The sequence below is a fragment of the Thermobia domestica genome, chromosome 1 (genome assembly GCF_964235325.1).
Source record: "Thermobia domestica chromosome 1, izTheDome1.hap1.1, whole genome shotgun sequence".
In the NCBI taxonomy this organism is placed as follows: Eukaryota; Metazoa; Arthropoda; class Insecta; order Zygentoma; family Lepismatidae; genus Thermobia; species Thermobia domestica.
This window is the reverse complement of record NC_137454.1, coordinates 66,328,719-66,351,943: the sequence shown is the minus strand read 5'-3', so window position 1 is coordinate 66,351,943 and position 23,225 is coordinate 66,328,719. Positions and strand designations below refer to the sequence as shown.

Here is a 23,225-nt window from a genome sequence, read left to right as displayed (position 1 = left end):
TAATTTCTTATTTTTTCCCTTACTTTTAAAAAAAATTAACTTTTACTTAAGTAAAGTCAGTAAATTTATATATTACTCCACTTGCATAGCCAGCTGTATACAGTATTAAGTAACTATAGTGGGAACTATATTATATCAGTGGCATTTGATTTAGCTGCTGATATTTGATAGGTGCTGTGTGGAAGATAAAATGTCTACAAGTAGGCGTTGTAAAATGTCAGCAGACTCATTTTGCTATGTTTGTAGATATTAGCCCCAGAATAACCTAAACATAACATTGTGCTTGGAACAAAGTTCTGTGTTGCATATGAAGCTTACTTTCGAGTGTCCGTAGGTGATCAAGATAAACATTGGGCTCCGCATGTGTGTTGCGGTAGTTGCCATTCTACATTAGAAAGTTGGTTACGGGGAACCAGAAAGTGTATGCCATTTGCTATTCCTCGAATTTGGAGAGAGCCTATTAATCACCATAATGACTGCTACTTCTGTTCAGTTGACGTGACACACTATAAAAACAGAAAGGAGAAAAATAGAACACCCCAGTTTACCTTCATCCATTGCTCCAGTTCCACACAGTGACGAACTTCCTGTACCCAAACCACCAGAGATATTGTCTTCGGAAGGAGAGCCAGAGGAATCTTCCGATCTTGATATTAGTTTTTCGCATGAAACCAGGAAAAAGGAACCACATTTGTTTAATCAACAAGAACTTGATGACATGATAAGAGATTTAGATCTTCCCAAATCAAAGGCAGAACTTCTTGCTTCACGTTTAAATGAGTGGAATTTTCTCCTTCCAACATGGAAAATATCAAAATATAGGAAAAGGCATAAGACTTTTTTTACAATTCTTCAAAATGGAAGGAAGTTTGTGTTATTGTCATGACGTTAGTGGTTTATTTGAAGCTATCAGTTTCCCACATCAACCAGAGGAGTGGCGTCTTTTCATAGACAGTTCATCTAGAAGTTTGAAGGCAGTTCTTCTGCACAATGGAAATGTGAATCCTCCTGTACCAGTTGCACACTCAGTCCCTACGAAGGAAGACTACGAAAACGTGAAATTATTGTTGGAAAAGATTGAGTACCAAAAATATAAATGGGATATTTGTGGAGTTTTTAAGATGATCTGTTTTCTTCTAGGTTTTCAGAGTGGTAATACTAAATATTCGTGTTTTCTTTGCCTTTGGGATAGCAGAGCTACTGACCGTCATTATACATTCAAGGTGTGGCCAGAAAGGAAACATTTACTTCCTGGCACTCACAATGTCATACATGAATCTTTAGTTGAAAGAGAAAACAATCTTACTCCCACCACTCCACATAAAATTAGGACTTGTAAAACAGTTTGTTAGAGCATTAGATCCACATTCAGCACCTCTTTCTTACATAAGACAAATGTTTCCACAGTTAACTGACGCTAAAATCACAGCTAGCGTATTTCCTGGCCCATAGATATGTGTGATGCTTCAGTCTGAAGAACTTCAGAATAGAATGACTCGAGAGGAAAGAAGTGCTTGGGAAGCTTTTAGGGCGGTAGTATAAGGTTTTATTGGTAAAAATAGGAGTGAAAATTATAGGGAGTTAATAGATTCTTTGCTTGACCTATATCGCAATTTGGGTTGTAGAATGTCGTTGAAATTGCATTTTTTGTTTTCCCATGTTGATTTTTTCCGTTCAAATTTAGCAGATGTGAGTGAAGAACATGGTGAACGCTTTCATCAAAACATTGAACAAATGGAAAGAAGATACCAAGGGCGCTGGGACTCCGCAATGATGGGAGATTACATTTGGACATTGATTTCTGATGACAAATCAACTTCACACAAGCGAAAAAGCAAGCGTGCTCATTTTAAAAATGTTCTGCGTTATGTGCTTGTAGTGAAAGTGGATATATTTTTGCTGTTTTTAAATTTTGTACGCTGTGTTCGTACTTCATAGTGACTAACTTAATTCTGCATAATTTCTTCAGTGAAGCATATTGTAAGATAGCAATTAGCTCCAAATTTCTCGATAAAAATCAAAACCGGGCCAAAACTGCGGCTTATATAGACTAGCCATTTAATATTCACTTCTTCTGCGTACGAAAAGTGTTAGAAATGTAATATTTTTTAGTTGAAAATAAAGGTTAGGAACTATTACACGGAAATGAAAAATTGACTTTTTTCATTTTTCTGTCAAGTTCCAGTTGATTTCATAACCAAATTTCTAATTTTGTCCCCAACATTTTGTGTCGTCTCGTGAATACCAATCTAAAACTTACAGAATCAATTTCTGATCAAAAAAATATCTGATGAAATTTGAATAACTGTACAAACAGTATTGCCAACTCCAGAAATTAAAATACTTAATTTTGAGGAAAAATTAAGAATTTTCTCAAAATTTGTCGAATAAATTTTCTTTTGAATGTAATATTGCAAATAAATTTACACAGTTTAAAAGCCTGTTCGTTTGCTTAAAAAGTAAGGCATAACCGGTTGTGTTAGGGCAAATGGTTTCTTAGTTATTACGCTTTAACGAAAAATGGAGGGAAAATTCGACAAATTACCCCATTTCTAAGGGTTAAAGACGAATTTTAAGGCGATTTTTAACATTTCGAGAAAACTAATGTTATGCACGTTATTAGTACCATTTAACGATATCAAAAAAAGAAAAGAAATCAGATAAACATAGAGTTGGTCAAAATTTGTTACCCAGTGTAATAGGAAATGGACCCCTATACATGATCATATAACTATATAAGGTAATAGGACCTCATCCAAGGAGATAAATTAGGTCGAAAACCAAACACGTGGTTGTAGTAAAATTTGGTAATTTTGTGCCCCTAAAAGGAACGAGGTGGACCACCCAAATTTATAATAATATATATTAGAGTCCTATACTATTATACCAAATGTTTAAATTGGGCAATTTCCAAAATTGAAGGGTGTGGGCCAAAGTACTCCACCCAAATTTTAAAGGGGTGCACAAATATACCCATATCTTATGAAAGATAATGAACCCCTGTATACGCCCATATAACTATATAAGGTAATAGGACCTCATCCAAGAGGATAGATTGGGCCTAAAGACCAAACACGTGGTACAACGTATTGCTTACGTTTATATTTTGGCAATTTTGTACCCCTAAAAGGGAACATGTTTTCCCCTGTTTCGTCCTATCATTTCTCATCACCATCGTTTTCGCTGGGGACGTTAAATTCAACATTTCCTAAACTAGCACCAAGAATCGAACTCGGGACGATTGCAAGGTATCCATGTTCACCCCTGAAAGGGAACAAAGTGGATCACAAAGTACTTATCAAATTTAAGGAAATAATTTTAAATATGCTTCCATATAACGTAATAAGGCTCCAAAATCGATAATCATCAAAGGGAACGAGGTCCAATACTCCCCTCCCGCCCCCCAACTCCTGATGTAAATCAAGGTGATCTTATGTGTCCTGAGTGATCCCTGCCCCTGAGTAAACATAAGCAAAAATTTTCAATAGGTAATGCAATCCCAAACCAAAGCATCTCTAACTCATTCGCTATGGTCCATGTAGGGGGTCCCAAAAGGGAAATAGGGTCAGCCCGACGTCAAACAAACACATTAGCTCAAACCAAATACCTCTACTTCATTCGCACCAATAAGGTAGGTGGTGGCTCAGTGGTAGAGCGTTCACCTCTGTTGTATGGGGTCCCTGGTTCAAACACCGCAAAAAGTAGTTTTGTGGTAGGCAACATTATGTTCCAATTTTCTCCCATACTTTCACAACTTTCAAGGACATTGAATCTACAGTGAACATTGGATCACCAGCAGTTACAAAAATTCTTCATGATCATCTTTGGCTCAAGAAGGTTTCATCTCGTTGGGTGGCTCACACTTTGACAGAACAGGAGAAGCGCATGCGTGTGGAATGGTGTGAAAAAATGCTTGCAAGATTTGATGGAAACAATTCTCAACGCGTCTCTGACATTGTTACTGGTGATGAGACTTGGATCTATCAATTTGACCTTGAAAGTAAACGCCAGTCTACAGTTTGGATCTTTCCAGACGAAAATCCACACACAAAAGTGAAGCGACCGCGAAGTGTGGGGAAGAAGATGGTCGCAACTTTCTTCTCCAAATCTGGCCATGTTGCAACAGTTCCACTTGAAGAACAAAGGACTGTTACTGCTCAGTGGTACACCACTGTTGGCCTAACAAAAGTGTTCCAGAAGCTTCGGGAACGACGTCCAAGAACTGGATTGTGTGGGATCCTGCTTCATCATGACAACACGTCCGCAAACACGGCCAACATTACAATTCAGTTTTTAGAATCTACGGAGGTACAACTTATGATTCATCCGCCGTATAGCCCTGACCTGGCCTCATGTGACTTTTTCTGTTCCCCAGGATCAAACATCGCATGCATGGGAAGATATTTTACAGCCCTGAAGAAGCTGTAATGGCTTACGAGAATGAACTATCAACACTTGAAGAAAAAGACTGGCAACACTGCTTCCAAAAGTGGTTTTCGAGGATGCAAAAGTGTGTACAGTGTAATGGTGAATACTTTGAGAAAATGTAAGTGTTAAATTGATTTTAAGTTGTATAAATTATTTCACATCTCAAAACTTTCGTAGTGATCCTCGTAATTCCATACACAATAGGTACCACTATGTTAAAAAAAAAATCGCGTATACTGTAACTCACGATTTGTCGCATTTATTTTATTTTCCTTACATTTATGGATAAAATTCTGTTATTAATAAGTGGAGATAATAGAAAGCAATCCATGTATTAGATGTTTCTAAAATATATAATAAGATAATAAAAATATAACAAAAAACAAAATTATGCTCGGATTTGTGCATCCTCGCAATCATGGTTGCAGAAGTATAGCACGATTGCGAAGGGAAAGTTACAATTACAAGTATAAACAGCTGGAATAAGAAACTAGAAAGCGCAGTAAAATATTGAATTTATTGGTTTAAACCTAGTGTCAAGATTGTCTCCCAAATATAGTTAGCATCTGCCAAATATAAGTTACCGTCTGTAACCAAGAGTTCGTACGCAAATATAGAAACAAACAGGGAAACTCTTGTCAAGAGGTTGGAAGTGACAATCTCCATGGCTATAAAATAGCAAAACTGAAATCAAAAGATAAACCTACTCAGACTGGAGTAGAGTGGGAAGGTGGGTAGAGTGGTGGACTAGAATTTCTACTATTTTGACACCAGATCGAATCCCATCCCATCTTTTAAAAAAATATAGAAATTTAATTATAGTTAATTAAATTATAGTAATTATAGTATCAATTCAATTATAGTAAAATTCATGTTAATGACTACCGAAACAATATAATAAGGAAATAACTTACTGATACTTTCCTTTAATCGACGTATTTATTCAGGATTAGACTATTGTTGGTAACAGTGGTTGTTTTCAGTTTATGGTCTTGTATGCTTACTCCTCCCCTCCCTGTCCTTACACAGCAGACCAACTGCAAGTAACTGCAGGTTTGTGTTGAGTCAAGAACAGAAAAAGAAACATACTCAACATGTAGCCTTTCCAATCTTAGCACCAAGCATGACCTACAGAAAAGCTTGTTGTCATGAAAAAAGGAAAAGCTTATGTCAAATTATTCTTCTGGTTTTTTACAGTATTGAAAGTTCTTTGGTTTGGTAACAGTCATACCCACAAGTGCAAGAAATGCAATCATATTCATAAGTATTGTAAGGAATAAAGAATAATTTTCTTTGCACAAAAATAAACTATAGAGATCGTGTTGTGGAACATGATTAGTTCCAAAAAATAGAATGTGTATGAACGATAATCATACAATTCGTCTATTATATACAATAGAATGAACAACTGATGTTAAAAAGATATAAGAAACAGGCATAAGCTATTTTCTTCAAGCATGACAACACATTAAACATAACTCATTAAATTTTTGGAATGACAGATTATCACCTCACGTGTCGGTGTAAGTCTATCCAGTTTCACATTGGGGGCCGTGGTGGCTCAGTAGTAGAGCTTTCACCTCTGGTATATGGAATCTTTGGTTCGATCCCAGATTGCACCTATTGAACTTCGTGCTGGAGAAATACCATGTGCGTAGATTTTGTGAGGGTTCTCCCGTTTCTTCCCACTTTCTTGATTCCATCATTTTCACTCATTTATCATCATCACTGTCTCCTTAAGCCTAACCGAAGAACATGTGGGACGTAAGACAAACATTTCATTTCATTTCCACATTTGAGCGACGAAAGAAGAAAGTATTGTGGGAGCGATAAAAATTGAATTGGATATTACAATGAATTTAAGTATCATAGCCCCCAACATATCAGCAAAATGGGTTTTCTAGACCATGCCAATCAACGTATCTGGATCAATTCTACACATAAGGTTTTTATAATATTCTACCCTTTCAAACGTTCCTACTGCACCTAAAAATAAAGGTAGTTTATAGGAGAATGAAAATTTAAATTAATTCAATTTTCCCAAAAACGCTGAAACGATTTTATTTATTTTTTTTATAAATTAATATTTCATTAACAACCTTACACCGTAGTATACATTATGACTCTAAAAACACCAAAAATTTAATTATTCTATGTGATGAGTTTATTTCCCCCCAATTGTTCTCAAGCAGATTCCATAAATAAATATTTCACTAATAACACAACAATATGGCATTACTCATTCGTCATGTAAACATTCGGAAGGATGCAGTGGTGCCCACCCCCCTTATGTCCATGACGCACCCCCCCCCAATTGTCTATCCGTAGGTGTTCTTCCATGAAAAAATCTTCTTTTCGATTAATTTTACCCCCCCCCCCCCATCAAACATATTTATATAGATTTTTAACCCCCCCCCCAAATATTTCAATGACGCAGTTTGCGTCATAGCCCCCCCCTTGTGGGCACCCCTGAGTGAAGGTAAGGGTTTACCCACAGGATGAAGTTTTCATCGATGGTTTTCCCGTTAACGCCTTAGACAATGTAGTTCATATTTCGCAAAGAAATGTTTCAATAATGGAATATAACAATGCTCTATAACTCTTTTGTAACGGAAAAATTCAGATGGACTGGTTCTTCTAAAGGGGTGGTGTTTTTCTTTTACCATTTTCTCACAAATAACTGAGACGAATGTGTTTGTAATTCATTAGTAATAATTTCAGTAACAATCATACAATATGGCATAACTCGCTTGTCCAAAAAAAATCCATAAGAGGTAGTTTATTTTAGGGTGATTTTCCCCCAATGGAGGTTAAAATAAGCACTTTAAATGCATAACTCCTTACGTGTTTGGTATCCATGAAGTCTCTATTTAGATTCGACAATAATATGTGTGACTTTTGATCATTTTTATATATCTCCCCTCCTCCAAATTGCAGAGCTGAATTTTGATTTTAACGTCATCGGAAGTGTTACTATTCATCTCAGCAACTCCGAAAAATATAGATGAAACACTAATATTGGCTATTTTCGATCGTTTCCATATTTCTCCCCCTGTCCATACTTTGCATGACCAAAATTAGTAGATAAAATCCATATCAGGACAGAACCTCATCTAAATGCTAAATTTGATCGAGATCGGTCGGATGATTCAAGAGTTCAGATGGTTCAAAAGAAGTCACAAACGTAGTATCCTTCATTCTTGTTTATCACCACAAAGTTCACTAGGCACAATGTGGGATCGAACCAAGGATTCCATGCACCAGAGGTGAACGCTCTACCACAGAGCTACCGTGGCACCGAATTTGAAAACGAATAGACCTACACCGACACGTGAGGTGATAATCTGTCATTCAAAAAATTTAATGAGTTATGTTTAATTTGTTGTCATGCTTGAAGAAAATAGCTTATGCCTGTTTCTTATATCCTTTTAACATCAGTTGTTCATTCTATTTTATATATTAGACGAATGGTATGATTATCGTTCATACACATTCTATTTTTTGGAACTAATCATGTTCCACAACACGATCTCTATAGTTTATTTTTGTGCAAAGAAAATTATTCTTTATTCCTTACAATACTTATGAATATGATTGCATTTCTTGCACTTGTGGGTATGACTGTTACCAAACCAAAGAACTTTCAATACTGTAAAAAACCAGAAGAATAATTTGACATAAGCTTTTCCTTTTTTCATGACAACAAGCTTTTCTGTAGGTCATGCTTGGTGCTAAGATTGGAAAGGCTACATGTTGAGTATGTTTCTTTTTCTGTTCTTGACTCAACACAAACCTGCAGTTACTTGCAGTTGGTCTGCTGTGTAAGGACAGGGAGGGGAGGAGTAAGCATACAAGACCATAAACTGAAAACAACCACTGTTACCAACAATAGTCTAATCCTGAATAAATACGTCGATTAAAGGAAAATATCAATAAGTTATTTCCTTATTATATTGTTTCGGTAGTTATTAACATGAAAATTTTACACTTTCTATAATTTTTTTAAAAGATGGGATGGGATTCGATCTGGTGTCAAAATAGTAGAAGTTCTACTCCACCACTCTACCCACCTTCCCACTCTACTCCAGTCTGAGTAGGTTTATCTTTTGATTTCAGTTTTGCTATTTTATAGCCATGGAGATTGTCACTTCAAACCTCAACACAAAAGTTTCCCTGTTTCTTTTTATATTTGCGTACGAACTCTTGGTTACAGACGCTAATTTATATTTGGCAGACAATCTTGACACTTTGTTTAAACCAATAAATTCAGTATTTTACCCCGCTTTCTGGTAATTGTCACTTTCCCTTCGCGATCGTGCTCTGCTACTGCAAACATTCCTCAAAGGCATGATTGCCAGGATCAGGCCCGTGCAGGGATACTAACGAGGGCGGTGGACAAGTCTACCAAAATAGCGCCCATATAAACGTGAATCAAAAATAATAGTACATCGTTCTAGTAAGGAGAACACTTAACATTCGGAAGAAAGAGAAATACACATGTGTTATTGATCTATTTCGTTTCGGTACAGAATAAACTCTCGGAAGAAGAATTTAAATGAAACGAAGTATTTAACGTCTTATACCTTCTAGGCTAATGGTATATGATGATAAATGAACGGCTTTCTGTCCAAGTTACGAGTGTGTGAAAATAGAAAAATCACTTTTATCCAGATTAGCTTTATATCGACTGTGCATAAGATAGTCAGGAGATCATGTATAATGAGCGAGAGTATAAGGGATTCTTCACATGACAACAGTGATTCCCACAAATTATGTTAATACTATTTTTGCGAATGTAAGCTGTATTAAAAGATTTCCTCCTTGTAATACGTAATTTCGTGGAAGATAATAATTCCGGGCATAGAAGTAATGAAACTCGACGAAACACAAGCTGTTGCGCAATGATACAAAGAAATAGTTTCAAACTACCGATTTATTCGGTTTCGTACCAAATAAGATAACTCTGAAATACTCAGAGGTACCTTGTCCCACACAGCACATCAACGTCCAATGTACATCCATTTAACGTTCGGACAAGGATTTACGGGATGTCCAGTGGACGTGTGGTTTTGGTCCATACAACGTCTTGTAAATGTACACGGGAGAGTACAGGTCGCACTGTTGCCGTGCGTCCACTAGACATCCAGAATGTACATATTAGGTACATTTCTGGCACCAAAACGAACTAATTATGGACGTGCCGACGTCCAATTGACGTTCAGAGGACGTGGGGTTTTGGTCCATACGATGTCCACTGGATATACACAGGACGTCACTTTTGGACAATTGCTATGCATCCACTGAACGTCCATGACGTACATATGTCCATTTTCTGAGCTAAAAAGGACCAATTATGGACTTCAAATTCACGTGGATGATGTCCATATGTGGATATCATTGGAACCTGAACGTACAAATTGTGACTATTTTTGGTCCCTACACGGACCAATTATGGCCTTTCACTGAATGTTCTAAAGGACTGCCACAGAAGAATTATTCACTTAAAGCCCGCTACAGAAGCCATACTATCTAGTATCAATCTATTTTTAACATCCGTTAAATTTTACCATATCAAAGTGACATCTAAATAAGCCATCTTCCATCAATTTTTACTATCAGTCAACAAATACACACGTCAACATTTATACTATAAAGTTTTATGAGCAAAGAAAAAAACAATGAGAAAAATTTTTAATACGTTTAATATTTCGTACCTTTCCAGTCAAAATTCTTGTTGTGTGTTCCACGAAAATAATTGGTTTTCGATTTTTATCTACTGAAAGGTCAAACTATTTGAAGATTCGGTATCAATAGCAAATCTAGTTCCAATTTTACATGAATTAATCCTTCCTTACAATAATGCATCCTTATCTCCCGAAAATGAGAACTCAAAATATAATTAACAAAGTAAAGTATTCTGCCCATACGCTTCAGTTAATACAATTTGTTGATTAAAAAAAGCTTCAAACCTGCATCCTCTTCCACTCTTTGTAGATGCGTAGAAAGATATCACAAACCGAAACCTCCCTCGATTCACTCTAAAGTTTCAAATTCATTTGGAAATATCAGTTCTCCCTTTTCCTTCGTATTGAGAACAGACAAGACAGCTACGCTTCACTTCTCATATTGAAACAAATGATGACCAAAACTTTTTAACACTATCCCAAAAACCCTTTTTTTTTTGGCATATTATTATACTCATAGGAGAAACATTATCTTCAATCAAAACATGCCGTCCATTAATGGCCGAGAACGTTACAAATTATTGAACTTATATACATTAAAGAGTAAGAAAGGCGTAACATAGAAAGAAACGAATAACATAACAATATACTTTATTAGGTTACCTCTAATTACATATACTGCTCCACAATATTTGTCTTTTTAATATATTGAATAAGATTGTAATACAATTGTAATCCTAGTTTAACAAATAATTTCATAGCCTCAAACATAGAACTCATTATTTTAAATAATAATTTCACCTAAAAATAAAAAGACAAAGTCCTTTAATTTAAATTTATAACTGAGATTCTTTCTTCATGCGCTCCATTTTTCCTTTTTCTGAAATTAAGAAAATGGGAAAATTAATTCTAGGTATAATCAACATCACAACGATCAAAATGAAAATCAGATTATGAGGTTGCTGTTAAGTAAGGTTCTTTATGTTTAACTTTAAAGAGTGAAAATTACATGACGGATTCAACTTGGGACTTTTGGCTTTAAACTATACAAACGAGACTCAAAGATATACAAAGTTACAATTACAAATTCCAAATTGAACTACAAATTACAAAAATGAGCTCCTCCGTGGCTAAGCGGTGAACCGTACCCCTTCCACTAATTTGCTTCATGTTCTTACTCAATTTGGTCTCGTGGATGTTTGGCGTCATTTTCACCCTCACGACCCGGGTTATACGTATGTTCATTCTCAAGGAGCATCTCGCATCGATGCTTTTTTCATCTCTGCATCCTTGCTTCCTCATGTTCAAAGCATAGAACTGGTCCCAGTCTGTTTTTCTGATCATCATTCTGTTATTTTAACTGTTAATTTACCTGTAACACAATATCTACGAAAATCTTTTTTTTGGCATCTTAATACTAGTATTTTGTCTGATCCATCCTTTCAAGCACTTCTTCGACAACAATGGAATGAAATAAGTAAGCAATCTTTACGTAAGCGTAACATTATGCAGTGGTGGGACTCTCGGGGTAAACCTACCCTTAGACGTCTCTGTCGAGACTATTGTCGTGAGCGAAGTAAAAACTTTCATGAACAGTATAATTATTATTACCGACTTTTGCATGAGTACCATCTTGCTTCTCAACAAGGGGCTCCTGTTTTATCACAAATTAAACAGGTGAAAGCTTTTCTGTTATCATTACATCGCACCAAGTTATCCGGTATTAGTGTGAGGAGTAAACTTATTTCGAGTCAGCCCACTGAATCTCCCGGTCTGGTTCAAGTAACTGCTGAAAGACGTCGGGGCAAACAACGGCTAATCGGTAAGATTCAAGATGAGGAGGGTCGTTTATGGTTGGGAACCAATGTTGCTCCTTGTTTTACCCGTTATTATACCCGTCTTTATAGCCGACATCCTTCTTCTCCGTGCCCTGATGATTTGTTTTCTGAGTTGACTCCCTTAGAACCTGCAGCTCAAGATGTTTTAAATGCCCCTTTTACTGAAAATGAAATCAAGCATGTTATAATGACCACGCCAAAACATAAATCTAGTGGTGTGGATGGATTTCCTTATGAATTTTATCAAACTTTTGCTGATATTTTTATTCCTTTTTTTACCGAACTTTTTAATGATTTTCGTGTCAACTTACGTTTAGGGACCTCTCTTACGCATAGTATTATCGTTTTACTTCCGAAGCAGTCTCAGTCCCCTTGTGTCACTCAGTACCGGCCTATAAGTCTTACTTGCTGTGATTATAAACTTTTAACCAAGGTTCTTGCCTTTCGTTTACGTAATTTCCTCCCAAATATTTTACATTTTGCCCAATTTGGTCATGATGTCCAACACCCCCTATATTTGGCACTAGCAAATATTCGTGACACCATCGCTTTTTTTGAGCGTTATCCCACTCGCGCCACAGCAATATTAAGTACTGACTTTTCCCAGGCCTTTGATAAAATTGATCATGACTATCTTTTTCGTATTTTGGAAGCATTACATTTGGGCACCAGTTATTTTAATATGCTCCGTGCTCTTTATCGAGATCGTACGGCACAATTGAAACTTAATGGAGCGCTTACTTCTTCATTTCGGCTTGAACGTGGTCTAATCCAAGGGTGTCCTTTGTCCACCCTTTTGTATAGCATTGCAGTTATGCCTTTTATTAGTAAAATTTATCGTGAAATTGATGGCATTTGTCTTAATAAGGCGGTTCTCAAACTACAAACGTACGTTGATGATTTTAGCTTCTTTTTTCATTCTCAAAGTGACCTTGATACGATTCAACATAATTTGCACTTATTTAGTCAAGCCTCAGGTGCGACCCTCAATGTTAAGAAAACCAAATTGTTATGCCTTTCCGACCAAGCACATACGTCTTTTGTTTCCCCCTTCACATCTGTTTCTTGTCATAAAATTCTTGGTATTACCTGGTATCCATCCGTTAAACATACCATATCGGTAAATTATAATCTTATTGTTTCTAAGTTGGTTACTTTATTCTATCAACATAAAACAAGAAATCTTACCCTTTTTGAACGTGCCACTTTTATTCAGGTTTATGCTCTTAGTCTTTTATATTTTATTATGCAACTTTTCCCGCCCTCGGTTGCTATTCTTAACAAAGTAAACAAACATATGTTATATTTTCTTTGGTATCAACATACTCTTCGGGTAAATCGCCAGGTAGTTTGCAGTCGACCTTCTGTTGGAGGCCTTGGTATCAAGGACATTGCTTTACAGGCCAGATGTCTTTTTCTTCATAGAACCTGTAAACTGCTTTGTGTTTTTAGCAATTCCTTTTCGTCACAATACATCATGCGCTGCCTGAGTCACGTGACGCTTACTGCTCCTGTCTCCGTTCATGGATGGTCACAGACCTATCCTTATTTCAAAACGGTAGTTCTCGATATTGCATATGGCCTTATCGCACGGGCTCGGCTTGAAGATATGACCGTTTCACAATTATATCAATATTATGCTTCTCCCTCTTGCGTTCCGCTTATAGTACGTAAATTTCCTAATAATAACTGGCATCAAATTTGGCGTAACATTGGTTCCCCAGTTTTATCTTCCCCCTTACGTTCGCTTTGGTATTTATTGGTGCATAACTTATTTTTAACAAATGCACGAGCTTATACGCTGGGCATCTCCCCTGCTTCCCTCTGTCACATTTGTGGACAAACTGATACCCTCTCACATCGTCTTCATACCTGTACTAGGATATACCCTCTTTGGCAAAAATATACTCAGATTCTTGCCAGAATCCTTCGCACTAGTACCGACTATATAACTTGTGACAATATGATTTTGCGCCCCGATTTTGTTTTCTTCCCTCCAGTTAAACATAATTTTGTTGTGTGGTTGACAATTACAACGGCTGATCTCTTTCTTCATCTTTCTACGGATTTCTCCCCGGATTTATACATTTCTTGGTTATCTTATTCTCTTTTGCGTATACCTGTTCCCCAACGTCATCGCTGGTTTGCTCAGTATTATCAGGCGATCTATTAATTTTTTTTTTTTGTTCTAACTACTGGTATGTTTATTTTTTGTATTTCTTGTTATTAGTTGCATTTTTCTAATTGTTATTACTGTAACTATTATGTAAGTGCTCAATAAATACTATTAAAAAAAAAAAAAAAAAAAAGCGGTTAGCATACGCGCCTTTGGCGTGGGAGACCCGGGTTCGATTCCCGGCGGGAGCCAACGTGGTTCGGATTCCATGTTAATCAGTAGGTCCACGTCTCATATACCCTCGCTGCTGAAACGGACGTTAAACTAAAAATAAATTAATCAATACAAATTACAAAATGTATTATTAGCGGCAGTTTCAAGTTTCTGAAAATCTACTTTTTTCTTGCAGCCTTGGGCCACAAAATGTATTTCATTTTCATACTTTATTCTGTTCAAGCACAATACAATGAATCTCAAATTTCAAGTTTAACTCCCAAAAGTCGTTCCATCTAAGAAACAGGCTTTCTCATTCCATTGTAAGATCGAAGAATGTTAAAGGTTTTCCGATTTTCTAAAATATCGGAAAGAAATATATACTGTAAGTACGAATATATCCCCACCTTTCCGAAATAATATATATACAGGTGGCGGAAGTGCGAAGCTCAACATTGGCGTTCTGTTTCCAAAGCTTAACCCTTTTAGGCTTTATAGTAACTTCTGTTACCACGGCGTAGTATCGTATTTGATCGCTTATTTAGGTTCTGTAACAAATATTTAAGCCGTTTTTTTTATTGGTCAAGTCTAGAATGAACCAAAGAACACCCCAGATGCGTTTTGAAACCGGATGGTGAACTTGGCGACGCCAAGTGGGGGCGGAGGGGCGTGAAATTTTTCATAAAACAAATTTCAGAAATTTTTCACGCCTTTAATTTTCAAGATATCAGATTGAAACTTTGCATACTGATTGCGTGCACCATTAGGTATTTCTCATTCTTTTTGAGATCCCTATGTAAAACCAGGGTCGAGTACGAGGGGCTCAAGTGTTTTTCGGAGGGGTCCGAAGCGGTGAGTTTTTCTGGAAAATTTTCGATTGTCTCGATTGTTCCGGTTGATGTATACGATACGGACATGTAATGGTACTGTTAGAAAGAGCTCGTTATACTGAAGAAAATGACGTTTCAACCATGACTACCCAGGCCCGGACCAGAAGGGCGTAAAAATTTCGATTTCTTTTTTCCAAAAAATCTCCCAGTTTTTTTTCGTTTCTAGTGTATAATACGGACAAGCAAATGATACCATTGGAAAGTATCTTCAATCCTTCAGAAACAAGGTATGAACATTGATCCTACGACAGATATTAAGGAAGCAGTAGTTGTTTGAGTGAAAGTCTCAGGTTAACTCAAAAAATGGAAATCCTAAAAGGTTAAACATTTCTATGTATTTATTTATAGTTTCGTATCTTAATCTACTACTTATGTAGCATGAATACAAATGAATATCAAGCTGTTCGGTGAAACTATCATTTTTCTTTTCAAAACTTTTGTTAAACACTGAGTAAACACCCTGATATTTTTAAAAAATTTAATTAAACGGGTAACTGTAAGCAAGTATACTATTACTTCAATACAACACAGCTTCTTGGTATCGTAGAGTTTGTTGCCAGAGTACATTAAACTTCAGTTTCTATTCTGTACGTTATCTTGTTCGTCTACCTTATGTTCTACGCAATCCATTAAAACAACCGTAATATCATTTTACTACTTTGGAAATTTGTTGAATTTTATAACTTAAAACTATACTTGCTCAATAAATCATAACTAACCTTTGTTCTCTTCCCTCCTGTCTCTCCTTCGTTCGTCGCAGCCGCTTCTGAATTATCGTCTCCACTTTTTCTCTGTAACTGTCCCGCAAGCTTTTTCTACGGATTCTGTGGAAAGAAGAATAAGTGTTATACTTGAGTCTTTGTGTATTATTTTGACATTCTAACATCTGCAAATCTATGAGATCTAAACTAGTTATAGCCAGAAAACGTAAAAACAGCAACTAAGAATTTTGCAGCAATTAACGTAATCATGCCTATTTGCCTCTAACCAGGGCCGTAACTTGTGGGGGCAGGGAGGGCAACTGCCCCTCCAGGGAAGCTTCCCGCCGTTCGAGGGTGCCTACTTTAAGACAATTTTTTATTCCATATACTGTTATACTGTAATTATAAATGAAGCATCAAACAGGTTCACTACATTACATACACAAAACAGCACACAACAGGTAGATAAAACAAAAATGTGTCGTGGACTCACTTCAGTAAAATATCTATATTATTAATTGCCCCAGAAATCTTTATTCTTATGGCTTTGACATTTGTAAATATTGTCTCTTTAGTTAATTTGTCATGTACGGAATGGGCCCTGCAGAGAGCTGGAGGGCCCACAAAGAGTAAGAGAAAAATGGAAAGACGAGATCTATTTTCGAATTTTGTGGGGAATCCAAAACAATCTTTTGGAGGGGGCTCAAATATTAATGCTTTCCCCCCAAAAAAAATCTAAGTTACGGCGCTGCCTCTAACTTTAATTTAGAGCAAGACATGATATATTAAGTGTAATTGAAAGGAAAAATGTTATAAGGTAGATATTTGTAATCGACTTCAAAAATGTTATCTATCTAACATTGAGCCCATTTACTACGAAAATATATTTATCGCACATTAAATGTGCAACATAAAAATTGTACTATTTTTTTAAAAAAAGGAAATAAACATATTTGAGTCATTGCACGTCAAATTATTACACTACAGCCCATTTTCAACCCGACCCTTTTCTTTCAAGTAAATTTTATTTTCGTGTTATCCTGGATAAAAAAATCATTAACTGTCTTAGAAGAAATTATGAAATCAATTACAATTTTATCTACATCCATTATAGCTTATTTAGCCTTTAAATATTAAGACTAAAACCAAATCTTTAAATATTAAGACTAAAAGCAAATTGATGGTGCAATATTTTTGACAATTTTTTATATTTCAGACGCGTGTCTCTGATAACATGCTACACGTATGAACCTAACACTGCATTTCTACTAGGACAGTACTGCAAATGCCATTTAATTCTGGAGATGGTGTGCTATGACTTACAAAACTTACAACCATTTGTTGACTTAAACCGAAACAATTAGACATAGACCCCAAAAACGTATGGTCCTCTCAATACAGACCGATTATACTATCCTCAAACCAGCTATAAGTCTGTGACCAAGCAGAGATACGAAGGAGGACCACCGTTAGAAAGTTCCCCCTTAGTAACTGCGTCTTATTTATTTCGTCTCCGCTAGACGACCTTCAGAATTGGAATTTACAAATAAATTCTATATAACAAAGAAACTTCGTTACCACCAAAAGTTGGTTAAAAAGCAAAGATAATAGAAAGGAAAATTTTAAAAAATCCACTTTAAGAAAATTTAAATAATAGAAATTACTCTAATCAAAAGGTGAACTAAGTAAATAGGAATAAATTGCATGTCCGGAGGAAAGCTTAAAATTAAATCGGATAGTTATTAGTACAAGTCCATCGGTGATGGAAAATAACGTTAAACTTTCTTAGTGTGAGCTCACACACATGTCTCTCCACATCACACCGCTCTGCCCCGAAGGAACCATGACAAACGCCATGAAGTATACAAGGAGATGAAAATTTCCTCTCACACGAAACAAAGTAGGAAGAAAGTACTTTATTCGAATGAAAATAAAGTACAACAAAAAACTGGAAAATACCGAAATAATAAAAAAAAACATAGAATGTGTTAATCTGTATTACTTTTCCTTACTAAATCTTCCTCATTATTGGAAATATTGTAAATATATAATATAATAACGCTACTAAATAATATATGGACGTATTTATGAAGTTTCGGAAGATATCAATACGCATAGATGTCATTACACTATTCGTCTTCACTTACACGCCGAATTGCGACTAATTTCCACTCAACCTCATCTGGTCGATATACCTTTTATGCCGAAACTTTAAAACTGAAAATTTCTATAGTTACATTGTACGTGTTAATCCAACCCCGATATTCGAAGAAAAGACGCTTCTACATCTCCTACTCCCAGCTTCTAGAAATCTGAGAGCTAAAATCTTTAACCAATGACATTTCTTCTATCCACCTGTGGCAGATGTGACGAAGAAAAAATATGATTGCTAGCATTTGCTAGTAATTATTTCAACTTAATAAATATAAAGGATACTGTAAATAATAAACTTTACTATTATGATCCCAAAAAAATGCTATAGACCTTTTACGTTTATTTATTAACTGACATTTCTGTTTCTTGGCAAAGCGCTGATACTTAAATACACGATAAAAAATCTATACGGGAAAGGGGGAGGGTATGAAAAGAGTTTCTCTCTCTCTCTAATCATTGTAACGATAAGTTACACACTGAAGTATTGAAATGCGGGAGCGTTTCAGGCAGAACAGAGGAAAAATAACTCAGGGGAAAAAGTAAATAAATAAAAATAAAAAATTAAAATAAAATAAAAAACAAGTACATAGAAATACACAATTTGGCGACTACTTTCATCTGAGTGTCTATGATCCGGCATCTTCAGTTTTTATTGTGCAGTATTTTCAGTACTTATATTACAATAACTGCAGATATGTTTAAGTAGATAAACACTGCATGTAAAAGTTTTTAGTATATATATTGTGAAAGCGCATCTTCACTATAAAATAATGCCTTCAGTTGACTTGCAGAATTCTCACTTTACGAAACGATGGCTCAGTGGTAGAGCGTTCACCTCTGGTGCATATGGCCCCGGGTTCAAACCCTGTTCCCGCCAAGTGAACTTTGTGGTGGACGAACACCATGTGCGTGGGTTTCCTCGGGGTTCTCCCATTCCCTCCCACTTTCTTCATTCCACCATTTAATTCATTTCTCATCACCACCATCTCATTTAGCGTAACAGGTATAATCGTGAGACGTAAAACTCAAAAATATAATTTTCATTCATTTACGAAACGACGGAGCATAAGTGATTAGAAGGGGGAAGGGGAAGCAGGTGAAGAGAAGAAAGGTAAAAGAAGGAAAAGAGGTGGACTCAAGGAACTTGTGCTATTGTCGATGGGGGCCAGAGGGAGGGTTCATCTTTAAATTATTTATTTTTTACTTTTCTTCTCCTTATTTAAATCTAACGATAGACATTACTGGGTTGTACTGTATGCAACTTCGGTAGAGACTAAGCACCGCTTGGCGAATACACGTTCACCCCATTCCTCTGAGCAGACGAGAAATGATGCGAGAAGAGCTTTTAAGCGATAACTACAAGTGTAAAATGTCCAAGAACTCTCATTATACTCTGAAACAAACTAGGCCTAACCTAACCTGATGTAAATACACATAATAATGGAACAGTTATCTAGATCCTTCCCAGAACATTTCATATAGCATCAACATATTCAAGCGGTAGGGGTGCAGAACACTGACTCGCCTCCCATTCAGTTGTAATAAAACAAGAAAGTAATGTGCCCTACGGGGCTCTAACAACCCACCTTTATCCGCTATCGCTCGCTATGTGAATTGAGGGGTTCATCCAAGCAAACGATTCCACCAAATAGAAAATTTATGGGTAAAATATGATGGGAAACACATTTCGTGAAGGAATGAAAGTGTGAATATAAGTAATTACTGTCAGTTCACACCATATTAAAATGAATTCGAGTGATAGTGGAAGTATTTTATGTGTATATGTGTTTTTCCACTATCCTCGTTTAGCGTATAACTCTCGTAGCTGAGACGCCCTCCCTACCGCGCCCCAGCCTTGATTCGGGAATATAACATTCGTGCTTTTTATTGGTTACCTAGCACAAGTTGGTACATCATCATGTACTGTAGGCTTTATGCCACACACCCGTAATTTTTTTATTAGGCTCAGGCAAGTCTTTCAGAACCGGTATCCGCAATGTCGTTGCTGTTGAGTTTAACGTCCCGTTCATCAGTAAGGCTATATAAGACGTAAACTTACTGATTAACGTGGAATCCGAACCACCTGAGCTCTCGCCGGTAATCGAACTCGGGTCTCACACGCAAACTGCTTAGCCACGGAGGAGCTCACATCGGCAATGTATTTATACTTATGGTATTACTGCTGTATTGCCAGAATACGAAAATAAGAAAAGGAATATTATTTAGTTTCTCACCCAAAATACTAGATATTGACCCTGGCTCACTTGATAATGATTATTGTTCGAAATACGATGTGAACGTATGACATAAAAGCTAGTCCATAAAACACTGACTAATTTGTGCTACGTGGCCAGTAAAAAGCAAGAATGCCATCTAACCGAGTCAAAACAGGAGAGCAGAAACAGCGTCCGTAGGGAGCAGGCGCGTCAGCGGCGATGAGTATACGCATAAACGAGGATGGTGGAAAAACAATTTCATCAAACAGTTCATTTCGTAAAATGCAGGCCTTATGTGTTGCACAGCTTTGGGGGAGGTACTACATGCAATCCAAAAAAAGTACCAAAATGTACTAAATTAGATTATACTCGATTGGGTTTGGTTAAATGTTCCTCTTCTTTTCTTTAGCTTTAATTTGTTTACAATAGTCACAATAAACTTTTTGCCTGTTTAGTAGACCATGCCTTTCACACAATTTCGACAACTGACACTCATTTTTGTATAACTTCATAAGACTCAATCACGATATGACACCTTGTCATTTACGCAATGCCTTTCCCAAAAATCATAACAAATATACCGTCAAATAGTCCCTTTCGCCCCCCATATATATAGTGTAGCTTACAATATCAAAAAATAACTAACGACAAGTATTTTGGTAACTATCACCCTCAATTTACTTTTACTCACGAACCAAAAGAAACTCTCCAATTTATCTGGTAAATTTTCTAAAATTCGTCCGGCGATACAGTAGTTAACCCATACTGAGCCCTCCTGAAGTCAATCTGCAAGTAGTAATGGAGCTCCTCATTTTGTGCATGCTGGGCTAAAAGAAATACAAAACTCTAATCTAACCTGGGAATGTAAGAAATCTGTCAAAATTTGGTAGAATCGTCTTCTCGAGTAATGTCGAATTGAGTCCTGAGCTTTGGTACAGAAGGAACGAACCTCACTAGTATCTTATATGAGGGTGTTATTACACCCTTCACCATCTGAATTCACTGATATATATATATATATATATATATATATATATATATATATATATATATATATATATATATATATATTACCAATTCACATGTGCCCATCTACGTTACCCCAGCCTATTATAATACACCCGAATATAAGATTTGAAATGATTTATAATTGATAATGAGTTACTTTTGTCCACATACACAAAAACTTTCAGTTGTATAATAAATGGTGCACCGGAGTAAATCTATATAAACAAATCACTCATCATATCTTACCTTTTTCGCAGTTCCTATTCTCTTTTCCTTCCATAGAACTAAAAGTATTAATATTACTGAAATTTCTACGCTCCTAATCAACCACTCAATTCAAACCGGCTGAGAGTGCTCTGTGCAAGGATCTGCGCATGTGCCGTCACTAACAATTGAATGTTGTTTTCCGTACGTCCCCTTTTTATCCAGATCATGTAGGTCCGTGGACGTTTCATTCGTGGATTAAATATTGACATCCAATGGACCATCCACTGAAGTCCAGAAAATGTATATTCACTTCTGAACTAATATGGACATCCAATGGACCGTCCACTCAAGTTCATAATGTGGATATCCATTGCCGAGCGTAATATGGATCACCAATGGATGTTACGCATAAGTCAATGTACTAAAACTGGACGTTGTGGATCTAATATGTACGTCCACTGGCTGTGATGTGCTCTGTGGGGTACAGTATTTGTGCAATGCAGTATGTGTATGCGAGACAGCTGTAAAGAATAACAGTTCACAATCTGATATTGTCGACCGTTGACCGCATTGCAAGGATGACATCGATGAAGAGAATTTTTCCACGATATGAAATGTCGGTGATGACTGCAGCAGCTGAAACTCGCAAGCAGTTCTTCGATTGGTGTGTCTGGTGTTGCATACAAAGGGTGTTTCATAACACCCCTAAAAGATCAAGGGGCGTGAGCTAGGGTGAGCAGGTGGTCATAACACATGTCCTTCTCTCCCAATCCAACGATCTGAAAATGTTTCATTTAGGTAGGTCTGCGTATCACTGTCAAAATGGGCAGGAGCAATATCATGCTGGGATCACATCTGCTGTCTTATGTTCAAGGGGACATGTTCTAACAATTTCGGGAGAACATTCGTAAAAATAAATGGTACGTGCTTCCACAGAGGCTGGCCGGTAATAAGTAACGCCCGACCACAAAATTATCAACCATACCGCACCGCATGCTTACACTAAATCTCTGCGGCTGATCGTTGACTAGAGTTGCATGTGGACTTTTACGCACTGCACATGACTACTGCTAGTCTTCCCAGTACACTGTCTTCAAATTCGACTTTCCACATGGTGTGATTTTCTCCGATTTCCCGTAGGGGAAATTGAAAAGACCCTATCTCTCGAAGGCGATTATGGAGGCGTGGAAAAATACTCTCCCATGGGAAGGTCCCCGATCCCGAAGGATCCCGAATACTCTCCTTCGGGATCGATGGTCACGATATAAACCCGATGGTCAGATTTTCGTTCATATTTTGGATGTAATTCTAACGATGCTTCTTCTAGAAAATTTCTGCAGCACTGACAAATTCAAAATGTAAATGTGCTACACGAGGACGCTATTTTAGTATATTCACAATAGCAATGTGGTTTTTCGTAACTCAGGGGAAAGAGCAGTTTGCAAAGTCCAAGGGAGGGGAAAAGCCACTCGAAAGTATTCCTGTAAGAAGTTTCACCTAATCGATAAATCAAGTATACTGTCCCAGCGCATTTCTTTGTATCGTTATGCAACATGTACAACATCTCGTGTTTCTTCCATTTCTGTTACTTCTTTGCACAGAAGTATCATATTTCACGGAATTACATATTTCGATGAGAAACCCGTTAATGTGGCTTACTTTTTCTTAATATGTATTCACGCAATATTTGGGAATCCCTGTGACATGTGGAGAATCTCGTATACCAGTGGCGTATTTACGATTTTGTTTCGGGGAGGGCTTTGCTAACTT

General features: G+C 36.7%; 1 long non-coding RNA gene across 6 annotated transcripts in view; it reads right to left on the bottom strand.

Annotated features, from left to right (window-relative positions):
• Positions 1–10,757: 10,757 nt before the first annotated feature.
• The window catches only part of LOC145685682 (uncharacterized), an 88,003-nt gene continuing 75,535 nt past the window's right edge, over positions 10,758–23,225 (bottom strand). For 5 of the 6 annotated variants that reach the window (XR_014131464.1, XR_014131462.1, XR_014131461.1 and 2 more), the window contains exons 2-3: positions 15,889–15,993; positions 10,758–10,992 (exon numbers count right to left, since the gene is read on the bottom strand). This is a non-coding gene — a long non-coding RNA (uncharacterized LOC145685682). Of the gene's footprint in view, positions 10,993–15,888; positions 15,994–21,494; positions 21,621–23,225 lie in introns of those variants that run through there. The other variant, XR_014131465.1, reaches the window with a different exon arrangement.